A 21,416-nucleotide genomic window follows, 5' to 3' on the forward strand; every position below is an offset into this window, starting at 1 on the left:
TTTCCAGGTATCCAATGTCAGGGCTAACAGATGGATTCAGACGCAGGCAGCGTTCTGGCAAGCAAAGGGTTGACAATTTATTAACACAGAAGGGAAACCACAGTGATGTGTATATACAGTGCATGGGGCAGGGCTTCAGGGCTCCAGGGGAAGGAATCCACACTCGCTCCCCACTCGGCCCAAACTCCGCCACTCCTCTTCTTACGCACACTCGCTTCTCCACAGCCACTCTCGCTCCAATTTCCACTTATGTTGACACACACAGGGATCACAGGTCAGGGTCCGCCACCAGTTCCGGGGAGATCTAAACACAAAGAGTCCAATTAGATCAATACGCCACACAACACTGAGAGAGTTTGTCTTAGGAGAGCTGAGAGCACGAACATGGGAGGTTCAACGTTCCAGTGCCGAATACTCCGTGCCGCAGCGTTAAATAGGCAAGGGGGACGCCGCCTGATCAGCAACAGGTGTAGAAATCACCGCAGATACGTGGGCCAAGGGTGAGAGCCCACAATGAGCTCCACCCAGGGAAGCAGGAGAGAAAACAAAACAAACCTGTGGCCAACATGAGCGAGCCGGAGAGGCACAGGGACCATGACAGCCAATACCAAGTGCACAAGTTCACCCCAGATGGTTCCTCTTCTCTGTAACTTGGAGGATGTGGAGTAGGCTGTATTTTAATCAAAGACATATCAATCAATCAATCAATCAATCAATCAATCAATCAATCAATAACCATGTCTAAAAACAACACAGGTTGACCAAAGTGCTGTACACAGTAAAAGAAAAAGTAAAAAGTAGAAACAAATACACACAATGAACAAAACAAAAAATAATCCCAAATTTCGTTTTTTTTCTGAAGGGGTCAAACACTTTTATGCAAGAATGACAGCGAGGTGAAAAACCTTCACCCGCAAGAAAACTCGAGCTGTGACTCATAGTACGAACACACACCTCACAGTAACACACTTTGTTTAATGTGAACTTTTTGCCAAGCTAGCTAATCCTGACCAACACACCAGACACAGAAGATAAAGGAACGATGTTTTACTGTTAGAGACAGAAAGGTTAAAACATTTTGGCAGAGGGCTAAAAGGGGCTAAAATTACCCAAAAACAAATTCCATTTGACCAAAAACACTTAATTTTTAAAAAATTAAGTATATAGTTATGAATAATGAACAAATAATTAACAAACTGGGGTTTATAAATCGTGTAACACATCCTTATGGTAAGAAATTTTACCTTAATGCGTTACATGTGTTAGAAGTCAATGTATCTTTAACAATATACTCCTTATTTTATATCTCCTGATCCTTCACAGAGCTGCATGAACCTGTTGTTGATGTCAGAGAGTCAAACTCTGCTGAAGAGTGGGTTGTTTCCTGTTCAGCCACTGGTCGACCTGCTCCCACTGTAACACTCTCACAACAAGACCTCAGCTTCTCACAGTACAACACTGTCAGTGTGTCCAACACCAACGCTACATTCACTGTCACCACTACAGCTGTGCTCTCAGGTTCACGTAAACACAGCACACAGGTGGGATGTGCAGCACGAGTGCTCTCTGCTCCTCACAGAGAGGTGATGGAGACGATTCCTGAGGTCCAGCAGACGTCAGATTATCAGTGATGGTGAGAAACTGAGATGCAATAACAATGCATTGTGCTAGTATGCATTTTCTCTTTGATCAATAATTGATGTATTCATTTTGATCAGTGTCACATTTTTCCTGCTTTTTCAAGTTTCCTCCTGGATCATTGTATTAGCTGCAGTATTGGTGATGATGGTCTTTGTCAGTGTTGCTGCTCTGCAGTAGGCTACTCTTTAAAGAAAAAGACCAGATAACTTTCATTTTTCATTTCTTGTCATTTTTTTCTACACCAAAATCTATCCAATAATATCTGCATAACATTTTCTACTTGTGATTTAGTTATTAATTCTTTGCTTCATGATTCAATCGGTCTTTGTCTAGTATTACATTTTATGTTTCCCATTTAATCCCACTGGCTTTAAAGTGTTTCACCAGATTTTTACGAAGTATTTCCAGTCTTTTGTTGTCTCTGTCCCAAATGTTCTGAAATGTGTTGCATGTATTAAAAGAAGTTGGACCAAAAAATGTACTATGTACTTACAAACTTACATTTATGAAAGCTGAACAAACATTGATGTACTTGACTTTTGTAACAGTGAAAAGGCGATCTGTTTTTATTGATAAATATATATGTTTGCATTACTGTTATTTAGATTGCCATGTTAGAACGTAGCAAACAACATTGTTTGTTCCTCTATGGTTTCTTTATTTTTACAAATCTAAATGTTTTTGGTCAAAAGATTAATAATTTCATATTGCGGTCAGATGGTCAGCAGTTTTGATGTTTTTGCAGAGATTTTATTTTTTGCAAAATAGCACAAGTAAACATTAAAAGTAGTTCCTAAATCAAGGCATTTATTATTAAGGCGGCCATTATTATGGCCCTGTGTGGAAAAAGTGATTGCCCCCTAAACCTAATAACTGGTTGGGCCACCCTGAGTAGAAACATCTGCAATAAAGCGTTTGGGATAACTGGCAATGAGTCCTTTACGAGGTGCTGGAAGAATTTCTGCCCACTCATCTTTGCAAAATTGTTGTAATTCAGCCACACTGGAGGGTTTTTGAGTATGAACCACCTTTCCAAGGTCACAGCACCTCAATCAGATTCACGTATGAACTTTGGCTAAGCCATTCCAAAGTCTTTCTTTTGTTTTACTTAAGCTGCTTAGAGGTGGACTTGTTGGTGTGCTTTGGATCAAGTGCACTTCAGCTTGTGGTCGTGAACAGATGGCCAGACATTCTCCTTCAGGATCCCAGAAACTGGATTCTGTTCATCTTGACGTTGCATCTCCAGACTGAGAGATCTCAATTACTTTGTTTCTTATTTGCTTCTGAATTTCCTTGGATTGCGCCATGATGTGTAGTTTTTGAGGATCTTTTGGTCTACTCTACTTTGTCAGACAGGTCCTGTTTAAGTGATTGATTCAGCACAGGTTTGGCAGTAATCGGGCCTGGCTATGACTATGGAAAAATTGTATATTTTCTATTGATAAATGCAAATATTTTATGTCTGTTATGTGCATTGCCGTGTGGAGAATATAAGGAAAACAATTGTGTGGTTTACATTGTTTCTTCCTCTTAGATTTCTTGATTTTTTTTAAAAATTGCAATAACTTTATGTTAATTTCAGTGCACTTTCACATTTCTTTAAATTCAAACTACAGTCCTGTGAATAACTAGAAACACTTCTAGCAGCACAAATGTGAGCTAATTGTTTTCTGCTTGACTTTATCAGTCTCTCATATTGTTGTGGAGGAATGTTGGCCCACTCTTCATTACAACGTTGCTTCAGTTCTTTGAGCTTTGTGGGCATTTATTTAAGCACAGCTCTCTGAATGTCCCAGGTTGAGGTCTGGACTTTGCTTTTCAGCTATTCTGCTGTAGATTTGCTGCTGTGTTTGGGATCATTGTTCGACTGCAAGACCTAAACTTTACCTATTAAACAGTTAACTCTGTATTTTACACTTTATGTGAATATTGTTGCAGATTTCAATTATTAATGTTTTTATAACTTTGTTCTTTCTTATATTTAATATTATACAATATTTATACTTCATGTCTCTGTCTTCTTTTGAACACTCCAGCACAGCATCACTATAACTTTGTCCTCACTGACAATAAAGCTGTTTTATATATTTCATTGCAAATGTTTCAAGCAATTTGTAGCTGTATCTTAAGATATTTTGTTAATAATATAGTATTTTATATTGTTTTTTTCCCCATATTTGAGAAATATTTAACATGTAAAAGTCTGTTTATGTACAATTTGGTGATATTAGCCCTGATTATTGGAGGAACTTGTACATGAAGCAGATTTCTGAGACTTCAGATTTGAAGGTTGTTGTCATATAATCTAAATGATGGCAGATTAACGTTCCCTACCTCTGTCCTACAACCACAGGACTCCTTTGCATTCGACTGATAGAAATTTCAAGCTCAGTGTTAATGAAGATTTCAAAGGCCTTAGTGCAGGGGTAGGGAACGTCTAAAACCTGCAGGGACACCGGCCCTCGAGGCCTGGAGTTCCCTACCGCTGCCTTAGTGTGAAAGGAATGAAGCTGTAGCGCCTCCCAGTGGTTGAAAAGAGGTACACAAGAGGTTTTTGCAACCTGCTGTTTAATGAAGGTAATCAGCTGGGACAAAGGTACATTATGAGAATAATATCTCTGACAAACCTCTACCTCAATTAAAAGATGCATTTTGATTTACATGAATGCATTTCATCTTCTCTGCAAAGGCTACACAACCTTCTTTGCCATTTGAGTGTGTCCAGTCCAGCTGAAACCAGCTCATTACTGATGGCATGAAAACGATCTGTGAGGTAACATTTTTACTGTCATTCATTCCTGTTGAAAACTTGTCACGTGTTTGCTTAGGTTCTTCTCAATAATCCTCCCGTATCCTGTGTAAAAACTACCCGAGCTTAAAGTATACAGACTGCCGGGAGGGGCGAGTCGGGAATTTTCATTGCATATATATATATATATATATATTAAAATACAGATAGCAGCAGCCACGAAAACATAGGCAAGAGAGAGCATAGCAGTGTCGTAGATGTAGCCAAATAAGACAGATAAATTAAGATGGAAAATCCCCAAAACAAAACCCAATCTTTAGTGTGGGAGCATTTCCATGTCATTCCCAAAGGTGTAATTATTTTCAGCGACTGCAAACTGAACACAAACTTTTCATAACTGAGTTTGTTTCTTCAGTTGTATTTTGGTAATGCTGTTGTACAGCAGGGAAGCAAACACAAGTGCTAACGCTAACAACATCCAATCAGGATTTATTGGTTAGATCAAAGCTAACATCTGCATTACATGTGAGCACTACACATGTTATTTAACATATATAACGTATAAGATTTTTACATCTTTCTCTTTCCCTCGAGAAGAACTGCTAAAACTGTAGAAATAACATTACAGAAAAGCAGGACATGCTCAAGCAAAACATTATAGAAAGTCTGTCACGGTTCTGGGTCAGTTTGACCCAGTATTTTGAGTTGTCATGTTTTTGCAGGTTTAGTTTAGTTCCATGTGTCATTTTCTGTCTCTCTCTCTATGTCGAGTCTGCATCTTAGTGTGATGGTTTCTTGTTCCTGTTTTATTGTGAAGGTCTGCGTCTCATGTGAGTGTGTTCAGTTTGACCTCTGTCTCGTCTTGGTGATTATTCCCAGCTGTGTCCACCACCTGTGTGTAATTCCCCTGTGTTTCTCTGTGTATTTAAGTCGTGTCCTCTGTCATTGTAGTTGCTGGTCCGTCTGTGTATCCACCATGTCTCACCCGTGTGTTCTCCCTGCTGTCCAGCTCCTCTGCTCGTTCTTGTCCAGGTTTGTGCTCTGTAGTTTAGTTGTTTCCAGTCTAGTTTAGTTTGTGCTCCATTTGCTGTTGTCCATATTTATTTTTGTGTTCAATAAACCACCTTCACTTCTCCACTACTGCCTGCGATTGGATCCTCATTTATTATTTTCACACGGCTCTCCTCACCCGCCGTGACAGTACGGACCAGCCAGATAAGGATCCAGCGGCAGTCACCCCACCTAGGGAGCTTCAGGAGGCCGTTATCGACTCTGCTTCTAAATTGATTTACCAGCTGTTAGAGCATGAGGGAGAAGTGTCTCTTTACACTGTGGAAGCCAACCTACAACACCTTATTTCCAGTTACCCCTGGTTATTGGACTCACTGCGTCCGCTCGTACAGAATTTTGTTCTTCACGAGCTTCACCTACACCCCCCCCGCCGCTACCGCTCGCCTGCTCATGCAGTGATATCATCAGTGACAAGTCAGGTGATAGAGGCTAATGCAAAATGGTGTTTCAGTGAGGCAGAATTTATTATGACAATACATTTTTTTAAATACTCAGTATGAATTAAACAGGTTAAAGGTCAATGCTCTGTTGTAATATAAAGACAAAATGATTGACAGCAGCCCAGCAATATCAGTAAAACACAAATTAGCCACATGGTGCAATGTAAGGAGCTCTGTGATTGGTTAGGAAAGGACAGACTGGCCACCTCGATTTTTCTTCACTGCACATTGATCCATAGCTTTGCTCTGTAAAGGCTAACAAAGTGCTTTTGCTTTACAAAGACATTCAGCGTCGGTATTCACTCTTTTAAAATGCCACTGAACACTGGAGTGAAATGGAGCCCTGATCCTCAGAGTTTTATTGTTGCTAACATTTCTTATAGATAGCACAGATAGTGCCCCACTGCAGTAATCACTCATGTCTAGATATTCCTGTTAAAAAGGAGTTTTTCCTCCCCACTGTAACATGGCAAACATAGCAAACGGATAATCCAGCTGAAGCTTCAGACAGCCGTCAGACAGTGAAACACTGCCATCTGCTGGACGCGAGTAACACAGACGCTGAAGGAAAAGCACTCTGAAGGAAAAGCACGCACACTTGGAAGACTTGACCATTTGCACAAAATGAATGGCTGACACTGGACAGATGAGAGAATGTGGATGGTCACACCCTCGTGCATTAAAGAGGGCTTTCAGTTCATTGAAAACACAAAACCAAACACACAAAAGACACAATGAGACAGCTGATCAGTTTGCTTCACTAAATCATCGACACAAGCCGTGTTGTAGAGGGTACTGCAGCCGTGGCAGGTTATCATCTTAATGTGGCCCTGACACTCCATCGTACGCCACAAAGCTGTGAATAAATGAAAAGCAAAGAGGCATCATCACTAACATAATAACTGTAGAAGTTATCCCGCTGCATTACATTTATCAGGATATCGTAATAAATGTTCATCATATGTTGCTTTGACCCATCATTGTTGTCATTAATATCGGTACGTGACACTGGACACTTCCTGTCATTCATATGTCCTGACTTTGTGATCAGTGTAGCAGCTTGAAAATAACTGCTTGTTTAACAGCAGGTGCTCTGATCAAATAACATGTTTGGCTAAAGAAACAGAAAATAAAAATATGTAAATAGGAACACCCACATCTCTACTTCTTCTTCTATTTTCCATTTCACACTTACAAAAAAGTTCTCCTGCGTAGGTGTTGAGACAAATATATGTCAATTTAATACTTCAGACAGGCCCCAGAGCAGGTCTGAACAATTAGTCCACTTAAAATCAAAACTGCAATTTGAAACCATGCAATTAGCAATTTTGCAAAGAAAACTTGGCTAGGCTAAGCTAAGCTAACTGTTAGACAAAGTAGAGGAGTTGGAAGAGTAAAGGATTCTGGTTAACTCCAGTTCAACTTAACATTAAATTAAACTGACAAATATCATGTTTATATTCATATCTTAGTCTTTTGATGAGCTCTATCTTATAAATCTTTTAGACTCAGACGAGGTCGGCACAGGGACAGGCCTCGGGGGTCCAGGCCCACCCGGTGAAGTGCTTCTTCCCCAACATCTTCTGATGTACTTCATTTATACATTTTGGTAATGAAGTACTTAAACTACCACCTCACTGATTAGTTATTGCAGTGTGAGCTCAGTTCAATTAATCAGGTCACAGTAGTTTAGCACTTCTACAGCAATCATGCAACCAGCATGACTGAGGAGGACACTGGGTGGACGGGCTTTGCAGGTCAGACTTTGAAACTATCTTTTATTGTCATTACGCCAAAAGCAGTTAAATTATATGCTGTCCCATTCAGTGCAAATAAAGAATCTGTGTTTACTGACAGGACAAAGCATTGAACATGATTTCATCTGTTAACCTGGACAAATTCCAAAACAATTCCTTATTATTTCTTTTTCTTAAGTAAAACCAGTAAAAGCTTCTACTTCAAAAATATGGACTTAACACTGAGATCCTGATATTTTAGACCAGTTGAATTTAGATGATCTTTTTTAGTTCGTTCAGTTTGCTGGTTCTAACGACGACGGTCTTCATCAGTTTTAATGTCACTGTGACTCATATCTCTGCATGGCTGTTTTGTTCTGAGTGCACTGTGACAATGAAGTTAAGATCCGGTGATCAGCACAGCAGCCTGGGAGTGACTGCTTGGTTAACGACAAGGTTTACAAGACCTGATCAAATGTCACACTGGAAATATTTTGCAAGTGAAACAGCAAATGAAAAAATGTAAATATGTTAACTGGACCACCTACATTGTTTCGAGAGCAGGGGTGAACTAAAGAGTGCGACCCATCACTTCAGTTTCAGCATATAATTTCTATTTAACACTCAAAAAAATCTGTTGTACAAGTATTAAAAATATATTCACAAATGAAATTGACATGCCTGAGATGAAAACATTACTCATACAAGTTGTCAGGTAAAGTCTATAGCACTGTTACATCTAAATATGGACACTGAGCTGGGACGATGTCACAGATCTGAGCCTCTGCACCTTCACTATACGTTTGTGTATGTCAGGCCTGTCCTGTATCTCTCCACCACCTGATCCAACACACCACCAAATCCTGATCAGCTGATCATCTCTGCTCCTCTAATCACCTGAATATCCAAGTATCCGAAAGTGTCCATCGATCTGACAATACAATTGTAAAACCGATCACTGACCTGTGCCCTAATGTGTTCTGTGCACTTGTGAACACACTTCCTTATGGAGTACGTTTATTAAGGACACTCTTTCATTAGCACACAGGTTCAATAACACAACAAATAACCTCCAATAAACCTTTTAATAAACTGTCATTGGAGGCTGATGTGTTCTCTCTTGGCTTGTTTTCTTGTTGTGTGCCACACAGAAAATAAATGCATGGTGTCTTAACTCACTGATACGGGGATATCAATGAGCACAGAGTCCAGCCAACGATGGCACAAAGTCAAACCTCCTTCAAGGAAACTGGAGAGTCCAACACTGGCATTGAGGCTACCCCAACAATATCAATATGGTGTAACTTCCTGCTCTAACTCAGGCTCCTTCCCCACAAGAAAGATGATATTTTATGTACTCAAAGTCAGACCTGGAATCTGCGGGTCAGACTTCCTGGGCCCCCGACCCCTGACCTCTGAGATTTTCATGTCTTGTATTTTATAATATTTATCTTTTGTTCTCCTGCCAAAATTGCAAACACTGTCATCATGCCATATTGCACTGTTGTTCGATCAGCTTCATTAAATATACTTTTATATATACTTTTATCCTTTGTTTTGTTATACATCCATTTAAATCCTCATATGAAATTATTACAACCAACTGGTAGTAAAACAAAAATAAAAAGATTGTTCAACATTTTAACTGCAAATGGTCAAAACACTCACTTTATTTGCCAAAAATTATACTTAAAAAGGGGAAAAAAGAAGTGTTAATAGTTTATTTGAAAGGTCAAAATATACCAACACATCTTTTTTATTTTAAATCTATTTGTTTGTGCATTAATTTTTTTTCTAAAGCCAGATGTGGAAAAACAGGCTGCATCTACATGCAGGTTCTTGTGGTCAGTGGTCATCATATTTGCATTATCTTTCTGAGTCACAAGCAGGGAAGTGTTAAAGTTTCCTAGAAGTGGTGGGCCAGTGATGTAGGTGTGGATGCAAAGGATTATTTGAGGTGGTGCTGATCAGAAGTATAAAAATCAAAGTGTCCAGATCCAAACACACTTTGTTCCTCTGTGACAGAAGTGAACTAGAACTCACAGCAGCATCTGAACTGCAGAAGAGATCTCTGCTCATCTCCGTCTGCATTCCTCTTTTGGTAAGAACTTATTATGTATCATTTAAAATGATTTTCCTTTTAAAGCTGGGCAGCAGGCTCACGTTGAACATCTCCATAAACTGTCATAATTCTGCTGCTACACTAAACACTGCATTCGGTGAGCACACTAAACTTACGTAAGCTGTATATTTGCACGGTGAGAGACCTGTTTTTGCTGATTTGTGTTCAAATACAACAAGATCTTATTTAAACTGACTGTCAGATGTTGCCTATCCAGTTATGTAATGAACCCACTATATACATTAACCACAGACCCTTCACCACATCTTCATCACCTGCTGTTCCAGACAACCAACTTATACCTGAACCACTGCAGGTTAATCATCATCATTAGTAAAGGGAAAAAAAAGGTGAGTGTCTTAATTTGGAAAAGCTTGAAATAAAAAATCCTATAAATTACACAAACAGATACGAATTGGAGGAAAATCCATAGTGTCTTGAGTTCTGTTTTCTTTTTATTTTGCAGTGTGTCATTGTTACTACAGAGCACACTGAAACATGTGACAGGAAAGAATAACTGAGTGCAGAAAGGCTTTTATATTAAATCGGATTTAAACTTTGTTCTTAATGAACCGGATCTATTATGACCTGGACTTTTATCTATAAAATGGGCTTGTGAAACCCAGAGAAAAACTCTCTCAATATATCTGTAGATATAAATATATATTTATCCAAATCACATCAAGTAAAAAAGGCAAAATGACAAAATTGAAAAAAATAATAACAAAAAGTATAAATGAAAACACAAAATTTTAAGGCAAAAACAAATATCTTGATGTCTTAATACGATGAATATAAAATATAAAGTAATACAACAAGGTTAAATATCTAAACATTTAAACTACTTCAGCTTTTCAAAGCTTCTTTTTCCAGTTGAAAATGACATCATCACGCCTGAATCTGCTTCCAGGAGCCGTCCAGATCAGGCTTGTTCAGGATATTTAGAAATCGTCCTAACAGTTGAAAAATAAAAAATAAACAGAGAGCAAAGTAATATATATGATTAGAAATAAATAAAAAAGAAAACTATAAATAAAACGACTTCTTTCATTTAAAGAAAAAGGTCTATCAGTCCTCTTGTCGTGTGTGTTTGCAGCTCACAAAGACGACTTACTGAGCTTCAGGATCCAAAAGGATGTATCTGCCAAATTCTTAATGTGGAAAAACGTCCATGTGTTTTCTTCTCCAGGAGACGATGAAGACACTGTTTGTCTGCATGATGCTCGTGCTGCTCTTTGCTTCCGGATTTTCCAAAGTGAACAATTTTCAACCAAGCGAGCACCGACCTGAAGAAACACCTTATGAAAAGTTTAGAAGACAGCATGTAGATGCTAAGATGACTGAAAAGCTGTGTAACACAGAAATATCAAATAGGAATATCTACAAAATTGACAACAGTTGTAAGGAAACCAACACATTCATCCTCAGCATTCCAGCAAAGGTCAAATCCATTTGTAGAGGTGATGGGAGGTACGATGAAAATAGCGGCATGACGTATAGTACCGCAACGTTTCGCATAATTAAATGTAAGCTAAAGCATCAGGGAGCCAGGAAACCCAGCTGCCAGTATGAAGGCAGGCTTCTCACTAACAGGATCATTGTCGTGAAATGTGAAGGGAAGTTACCTGTGCACTTCGATCGGGACCTTCTACCCTCTGAGCGCAACGATGGCGAGCAACTGTGAGGAAAGAGTGGTGTGGAGGGGGGGCGTGGTCTGCGATGCTGCTGCAGGTCAGATGGATGTACCTGCGCTGCATTTGCTATCACGCCTCGCCAACTTAAAAGGCTTTGTGCTGTCTGAGTTGTTGGTGTTGTGGACGTGTTGGCTGGCAGTCCACAGACAGACTGATTTACACAACTGTGGAAAAAATAAAATTAATAAATAAAATAAATTGGAAAACATAGATGTGTCATTATTTCATATAGATTTCAAATAACATACCATTTGATGTCAACATGTTTTAGTTGCATTTGCAGTGCTCGTGCTGTTATATTCTTATGATTCTGTTCATTTTATGAGTGTATCCGTCAGCCTTGCTTCACATATTTACTGCTGCTTGATCAGCTTTAGTCCTGCTAGCATCAGCACAGGTAGAAACAGATCACACATCAGAGAATCGGCCGTGCATCTAAATGCAAATGGAAACTAAAAATGAAAACATAGATAACTGAGCTGAACTTCATAGATCTGAAAGTTGACCAATGCATACATAGTGCTAAAAATCAGGTATCGGGAAAACACATTATTTTATATTATGCTGAAGTCAATTGTTATCCTTTTTTAAAACTATATCATATAATAAAGTCTGTTTTGAAGTTTACTATGGTAAAAAAAATATTTTAAGGCTCTTCAGATATACTGTAACTTCATAGGTATGAACCATCAAAGCATTTTCATCATGAATATAAAACTTCATTAGGTAGATCTGTTCAAATACTCATTAATGCAAATATCTGATCAGCCAATCACATGGCAGCAACTCAATGCAGGTGTAAAAGGTGAGGTCTAAAAAGAACCTTTAAGAAAATATGAATCATCTTAATCAGTCTTTAATTATGAAGCAATGGCCTAACTCCCTCTGACAAACAGACCTGTGGCAAAATTTATAAACCACTTTTGACTTTTTCCAAGGTGAACATTGTCTGGCAGCAGGTGCCCTTCCCCTCCCAGATCACGGTTCATATCTGATTTTCAGCTCTAAAGTTTATTTTTCTCTTCATAACACTTGTGCAAAGGATGATTTCTGAGGATGATGACTCATTTAAAATGCTTGGATGCTGACAATTATGCAGAGTCAGGCATGGAAAGGCTGCTCTTTGTGACAGGTGGGTGCTGTCATACATGGGTGTAGCTGCCAGCTGTCCTCGAGGCTTCACCTCTGCTAAACGTGTGTCTCTGAACTTGACCTCGTCTCATAAACTCTCCTGTGATTTTTATTTTGCATCCTTGGTTATTCAAATGAATGATTAATATATTAATATAAATCTATACAGATTTGTCCACACTGGATATGACAGTAAGAGTTAGTAAAGCTCTGTTAACGTGTCCCTCTACAGCCTGTTGTTTCTTAGTTTCACCAGTGAAACTGAATTAAAAACAAAACATAGATGACATATTGTCGCCTAGGCAACCACCAAGCTCCCAGTGCCTACAGACATTCACTAAAACATGCTGGTCATTGGATCGTTTGAATAAATACCTTTAACTAAATATCAATGTTTTCGACATGTCTTAGTTTACATTATTACACAGTTATTATGAGAGAGCATGTCTAATATTTTTCCACTAAACAGTCGTCTTCTCCTTTGGTTTGTTTGTAACAACCATTTATAAAAACTTGTGTTTTGCTTTTGTTTTATTTTTAACTGCAATTCTGGTCGAGTAGCTTTTATAGTGTTAATTCAACATATACTACAAAATAAAATGACTTTTTTTAAAGTACATTTGTGGACATTTTATTTTCAAATTATCCAATCACAGAATCAAATGCACAAAGCCTGTGATGTCATCAAAGGCACAAAGCCTGTGATGTCATCAAAGGCACAAAGCTTGTGATGTCATCACATTCTGTCATTGGAAGGAGAAATTCAGTCAACTGTAGCAACTCTTTGGTGGCAGAACTACAAAACAACCTGTTTGTTAAAACCAAGATAAGGAAGACACAGAGACGCTGAAGCAGACGCAGAAGCAGACGCAGAAGCAGACGCTGAAGCAGACGCATATAAAATGGCAGAAGCACAGATGGAAGTGGTCGTGAGCCCAAATATAACAGTTTTGCAAAGATCGGAAAATGACCTCAAAAAAGCCCAAACACCAAATCCTGAAACACGTCCTCTGGCACAAGTTCAAACAGAAGTGGTCGTGAAAGGCAAGAAAAAAAGGGGGCAAAAACAGAAAAGAGTGGCTGAAGAACCCAGACGACCGATTACTCGGGCGTATGCTCGGGCTCTTCTAGAAGCCCAAAACAACGTGGCTGATGGAAGCAACCTGAGAAATGAAGAAGTGTCAGGAAACCCTGAAGGAACCTCTGAAAGGGAAAACCCTGAATCCCTCCCTATGTCAGAACCAAAGGACGACGTGAATATGGAGACAGAGGCAAACATGAATAACGCCAGTGGACAAAACCCTGGGCCAAATGGAGGGACGTGGCAACATCAGCCAAATCCCAGATTTATACCCCATCATGGCAGAGTCCAGTATGATTCATGTTGTGAGATTGCTGCTCTCAGGCATCAACTACAAGCTTCCCAAAACCACCAGAACGAGCTTTACTGGAAACTGGTAGCTGCTAATAAGAGGGCTTCTTATTACCAGTCTAAGGTGACCAAACTTCATGCACAGATGATCGCCGACAAAAAACAGCATGAAGAAACAATTAAAGAGCTCATAGAGCAACTGGAGGAGGCTAATGATAATAATAAGCCTGATAAGAGCAAAACAGAGGTTCAAGCAAAGGACAACCAAGCAGTTGTCATGCTGGATGACATGATCCGTGTCCTGCACAAAGACGTCAGCGACCCTACCACAGAGCAGTGTGTGGATTCTTCTACACAAACCACAGAGGCTTCACACACGGACTGTGTAGGTCTGAAGGAGGCTCAATTTGAAGTCCAATACAAGACTCAACAAGAGCAAATAGGAACACTCCAACAACAGCTCCTAGAAGCTCAACACCAACTCAAGGAACAGGAAGACAAACATAGGCAGGACCAGGAGACACTGAACATGGAAATCAGTGAGCTTAAATCCCAGCTCTGCTCCAACAAGGAGCTTCATGACATGAAAGTAGAGACTCTTTATCAAGAGTTGAAAGAAGTCAAAGCGTCCTACATTAAAATCACACAGGAGCAAAATGAACAAAATTCCAACACAGCAAATGGAAAATCTGAGCTTCTGGTGGAAAAAGACACCAAAGAACAGGACAAGGAAGAAGAAGAAGACTCCCTGACATCAACTGAGATGTCTCTGCATGACTCTCTACAACAAACAGAAGACAGAGAGAAAACGATAACTACCAATCCAGCTGAACTCAAAACTGAAGCTAAGACTGTGCCAGAGAAAAAACCCAAGAAGAAGAAGAGGAACTGGCTGCGTCGGCTTTTCAGCTGTACCAGTCCACAGACAGACTGATTTACACAACTGTGGAAAAAATAAATAAATACAAAAAAAAATAAAAATTGGAAAATATAGATGTGTCATTATTTCATATAGATTTCAAATAACATACCATTTGATGTCAACATGTTTTAGTTGCATTTGCAGTGCTCGTGCTGTTATATTCTTATGATTCTGTTCATTTTATGAGTGTATCCTTCAGCCTTGCTTCACATATTTACTGCTGCTTGATCAGCTTTAGTCCTGCTAGCATCAGCACAGGTAGAAACAGATCACACATCAGAGAATCGGCCGTGCATCTAAATGCAAATGGAAACTAAAAATGAAAACATAGATAACTGAGCTGAACTTCATAGATCTGAAAGTTGACCAATGCATACATAGTGCTAAAAATCAGGTATCGGGAAAACACATTATTTTATATTATGCTGATGTCAGGGCTCTGAGTGCGGGCAGGTGGAAATGTGGATCCAAATGCAGGACTCCGAGACGAAATGTAACTAAAACCACAGCTTTTATTGCTGGCATGAAACAAAAACAGAAACCAAACCATGAAACCAAGCAGGAACACACAGGCAGGGTCTGAGGGTACGACGCGACACCAAGCGTGGGAAAACACAGGGCTTAAATACACAGGGTAGTAATGAGGGAATGGGCCACAGAAGGGAGACACAGCTGGGGGAGCTGAACTTCATAGATCTGAAAGTTGACCAATGCATACATAGTGACAACACATTATTTTATATTATGCTGAAGTCAGTTTTTATCCAATTTTATAACTATATCATATAATAAAGTCTGTTTTGAAGTTTACTATGGTAACAATGCATCTTTTTAGGCTTTTCAGAAACACTGTAACTTTATAGGTATGAACCAACAAACCATTTTTCATCATGAAAATAAAAAATAAATCTAAAGGAGATAAACATCACAACTGTTCAACCAAGCATTAAGTCCATTTTGAAACAAAGAACGATGTACACTCAGCCAATCACATGGCAGCAACTCAATGCAGTGTAAAAGGTGAGATGTAAAATAAAACAATTAAAAATATTAATTAATCTTAATCAATCTTAAAATATGAAGCAATCTTCTAACTCCCCTTTACATACAAAGCTGTGGCCAACCTTACAAACCATTTTGAATTTTTTCCAGCCGAGGCGTTCAAAATAACCAAACTGCTGATAGTCACGGTTTAATTTGGGCAGCTGCCTGCCTAATATAATGTAAAATCATCACAATATTTTACACAAAGAGAGTAAATGTATCCTTGTACTCAGCTAAGACAGCTGGGCTGCTGTGGCTTGTGTTTATGTTCAGAGTGACATCTGATTTAAAAGCAGACTGTCATGGTTGCGGCTGTGTGCAGGCAGGATGAGGACCCAAACGCAAGCTCACGGAGGCAGGAATGAACTCAAAACACAGCTTTATTGCTGGAGAGAGAAACCATACAACCTAAACGAGGAAACTATAACGTAATACACAGAGAAACACACGGCCATGAATGAGGGAGAACGCGACACAGAACTGAGGGAGACGCAGACATAAATACACAGAGGGTTAACGAGGGAAGTGGGAGCACACGGGGAACACAGGTGACACTGATAATCATAACAAGACACGGCAGGAGTGAACGCAACACTGACGGGAGACTGTCAAAGTAAAACAGGAAGTACACGGAGGTTCAGAGAGGAGGAGAGACAGCACGGGGAGAGCACGGACATAACGGGCTGGGAAAACATGGAATAAAACACAAGGAGGGGAAACGAGGGCTCACAGATAAACAGAAGGGCACACAGGAGGTAATCAAATAAGGAACATCTTAACAGAAACCATGGCATAAATAAAGAACAACACACAAAACATACGAAAACTAAGAATCCTGGGCCAACATGGCCCAGGATCATGACAGACAGCAAAAGACACTGAGCAGCATATCAGTCAGCATGGGAAAAATGCCATAGATTTAAGGAACCAGGCTAAAATAATTGGTTTCTAGTGGGTTCTATTGTAAGTGCTCTATATTTCAGCATGACATACTGTATGCATCCTACACTGAGAACCCTTGAAGCTGATCATCAGGGTATGCTGTGTACTTCTTACACAGAAGATAAAATAACATGCAAAGATTTTAGATGGTTGTGGTTGGTCCTTACACACAGATGTAAGGTAAAAAAAAAAATCACCCACAATGGATCGTTCACAGACGCTGGTCCAGTGGAACCCACTTCCACAAAGGCTGCACCTGCTCTGGCAGAACAGGAAGCATCAACTACAGAGTAGCTATTTTCATAATTAAGACATCAACTATAGGTGTTCCCAAAATGTGCCATGTTGTCTGCACACCTGACAGCTCAATAAGTCCTGTGTTGATTACAGATGGTGGTTGTTTCCAGAAACAGCACTTGCATAAAACAAGTACAGAGCACTTTATGAGCCAACCTGCTTCTTTAATGAGCATTTAGGTTGTTTGTATTCAGTGTTCACAGATAATATGCTCATTAAAAGGGGGGATCCACTATGTCCTTCTTCACAATCCTGTCTGCCAACTTTAAGAAGAAATCAGAGTGACGCAGAAGCTTTAAAACAGTGTTCAGAATAATCAGTGATGCTTTTATCTGAACTGATGACAGATAAAGATGAACGTGAGTGTGGCAGAAGAGTAAGTTCTCCCTCTTTCTTGGAAGTATACAAAAGTCTGTTGTTTATAAAAAGTTCATAAACAAACAACAAGTTCTTACAGAATGAGACGTGAAGCCTGGAGACGAGCAGTTCAGACACGCTGTTATTAAATTCTACCTGAGCAGGTTATAGTTCACCTCAGTTACGGAAGAACAAATAACACTTGGCTCTGGGAGCTTCAGTTTTTATACACTGTCGTAGCACCACCCTAAGCCATCATTTGCATCAACACCTCCATCACTAGCCCAGCAGTTCTAAGAAACTTCTCTGTTTGTGGTTCAGAACCTAATGTGACACCAATGAGCACAACAGCATGCAGCTGCAGGTTGTTGTTCATACCTGGCTTTACAATAAAGAGCCATGTTTGCAGGCAGCTGTTTGAAGTTTTGTGTAAAATATCATTTTTATAGAAATAAACCAAATGTGTCTAAATATATTAAGTAAACAATCAGAATAAGAACATTTTGAAATAAAATCCAAAAACTGCATCTGGCTTAGTTTTTGTTGAATAAATAATGACTCTGTGTAATATGTCATGTGTTGTATATGTAAGTTGTATTTGTACAATGAAGCCAGGCTTTCTTTGTGTTAGCTGCCTGACAAAACCTAAAACTCTAGTCAGAGATTGCAGGTGTCACAACAGACATGATCAGCTTTCTCTGTCGATCCTATCTTTCTGTTTCACACTCTGTGCACTCATAGAAAAAAATCTTTAAAAAAAACAATCACATGACTCTTCTTCCACACAACATGATCCCTGAGTGCCGCCTGCTCCAACCAGACATGTTCTCACAGCGACGATGGTGATAATTAAAATCTACAAAGAACGTGATAAACATTATTAAAATGCAGCACTGTTAAAGCAACGTGATTAATGCTGCATTAAAATGAGCCTTTAGCACATAGAGATGATTCAACAGTTTCATTTGACTTCATTGTTTCTAAGGCAGATGCTACACCAGTGAAGGTGCACTTAGTTTTCACACACTGCTTCTGCATTGTGTCTTAGTTTTAGTGGATTAAATAATGACACAGTGTTTGTTTGTTTTTCTTTAGTAACAAATGACCTCAGACCAGCTTATAATATTTTATAAACAAATAAGCATAAATGCATAAACTCAGCCTGGAATCACATGGGATAAACATGGGATGTGCATTTTTTTATTTGTTTTGTGTTACTGAGTCTTGCAAGAATGCCAACCTTACCAGCAGCAGCTTGGTTTTTTTGTTTGTTGTTTTTTTAATTGAATGAGTGCTGAAAGTTGAGCAACAGCTGTGACAACGAGAGAAGATGGAGCCAATCAGAAACAACTGTGAAAATGTACAATATGCAAGCTAAGAAAGCAAAGTGTAGCAATGTTGCCATCGTTTTTGTTGTTGTGGGATTTTTTTCAACATTCACTGAAAATCACTTCTCTCATATTTCCTCTTTATTATTTTCATCACTGTTTAAGAAACGTAACAAAGTCTTATAAAGCATCTAAACCAGCATCATGAAGTGATGTTTAAAGATGGCAGCAAGCTCACAGCATCTCTCAACTCAAGAGCAACATTCAAAGTGCACAGGCTGAAGGAAAGTATTGATTTTATCACATGCAATTACAATACGCCTTTTCATCTGTATCTGGATGTACAATGGGTATCGTTGTTTGTCCCAGCAGTTTACAATACAGAATGTGCACGTCTGTGGGGCTTTTATAAAGATTTCTATTTGCATTGATACGATTGCTTGGATCACAAATTGTTCTAACTTGATTAAAGTCACCAATGATAAAGGTATTCTTGCGCTTACAGTTACCATTATTATCTCTGTTTGCTATCAGATCATCACATCCCCCTTGTGGGATCATGTTGATGATCTGCTGGTTTTCTGAACACGTCCGTTAGTCATGCAGAGCACAGTGCCAGAGAGCGCCACCAGCAGGAACATGGAAGTCTTCATTGTATTTCTATATCGAAAAAGTAAACAGAGTGAATATATAAATCAGTATTATTTCATTTCATTTATTAACTTGTTTATTTTTGTTTCCTAAATGTTAATCGTGCTTAACTATTAAAGTAAAAATACAGATAGATAGGAAACTCTCTGAAAAGTCAAACTGTTTTCAGTGAGTTTATATATTTGCCAGAGGAAAGGTCAGGATCTGCATATCTGACCACTTTGAATCAATTTATATCTAAACAGAAATCAGTAAAAGTTCAAATCAGTTTATCAATATCCTCACTTATGAGGATATTGATATCCGTATAACTGGAGTTATTATAGATTTTCATACATGACATTTGTGAAAAAGGCGAGGGTGTCAGGGTCCCTGTGTCTACCCGCTCGCCTCAGTGTGGCTACATGTGTTTTTTTGTTTTGATTTTGTCCCCGCTCTCTCCCTCCCTCCTTCTCTCACTGCCTGGGCGGAGCTCATCTGTGGGCTCCTGCCCTTGGCCCACGCACCTGGTGACACCTGTGGCTCATCACCCAACAGTGTTCCAGTCCCCTTATAAGATGGCAGCCCTGTATTTCTCATCGCTGGACCGTTGCCGACTCTCGTCAGTGTTAACCCCAGCTCAGTTCGTTCTCGTGTTTCCCTAGCGATCTTCTTACAGTAACCTTTTGCATCTCTGTGAATAGATTTCCCTGGACCTGCCCCTGTGTTACCTGAGCGATCAAGTGTGTGAGGATTGGAGCGAGCTTTTGTGTTTCTTGTGGAGTGTGAAGAGGAGCGTGGAGCGTGGATGGAGTGAGGACTTTGGAGCGTGTGTGGACTGCAAGTGTCTTTCCCCCCTCCTGTTCGTGTGTGGATTCCCGGAACCCGTCTTTTCCCCACTGTGTAAATAGATCACCTGGTGCTTCTGTAAATAAAAAACCTTTATTGTTCCCCACTCAGAGCCTACGCGTGAGTCCGTTCAGTCCCGTTGTGACAGAGGGTAAGGACGTAAATCGACTGGTAAAGAGGGACTGGTGAAGAGTCTGCAGCCGCAGCACCGATCCATCTGTCCATCTCCTGTTCCCTTCTCTGATCACTCGTGAACAAGACTGCGAGTTTTGTAACTTAATAAAAGCAGTAATTTGTTTGCCAGAGTGCCCCTTCCACGTCACACCCTGTTCTTTCCTTCTTGTCTTATATGAAAATTCACTTTGTGGAGCTTTTTGGGAAATTGTTAAACTTCAGGAAGATTCTGAACATGCCCCATCGTTTAGCCAGCTCTTTGGAGCTGAGCAGGTTCAGGCCTGTTGTTGTAAGTTTTATAAAACGATCTCATTTAAACGAATAATCCAGCTGAAGCTTCAGACAGCCGTCAGACAGTGAAACACTGCCATCTGCTGGACGCGAATAACAAAGACGCTGCTTTGACGGGTGAGGGAGTTTCAACAAGTCTGCAACGACTCAAGCATCAAACTACAGAACTATTCTAGCGGACATGGTGCTCTAATGACTGCTTCATTAACGCAGCTCAGAAAGGATCAAACATATCAATAAATTATGAAATAAAAAAATTACTGTTTCACTGCACACACAAACCTTCTCTCATTAGCACAACACTGCCCAGGCCTCAGAGTGTATTCCTTATAGACTATTAAACCTTAGCATGTTATTTTAAAGTCTTACAGGTGAAACAGCCAACCAGTGATCCTAACTGTCATTTAAAATATTCAGCTGCAAAAATGCTTTTAGCAAATAGTTTTTTATGACTGTGCTAAGATTCAATACTAGATTTTTGCTGGTCTGATTAAAAGGTTAAATGTAGAAGTTTTAGGATCATATATTAATACTTCCAAAACAATAAAGTTGTTGTAGAGAATCTATGTTCATTATTGTTGCTCATCATGGAAAGACAAAGACATCAGACTCTGCTGAAAAATTTT

The sequence above is a fragment of the Mchenga conophoros genome, linkage group LG3 (assembly GCF_057382185.1).
Source record: "Mchenga conophoros isolate Kocher_MC1m ecotype Shallow Benthic linkage group LG3, M_conophoros_male_GT1.1, whole genome shotgun sequence".
Lineage (NCBI taxonomy): Eukaryota > Metazoa > Chordata > Actinopteri > Cichliformes > Cichlidae > Mchenga > Mchenga conophoros.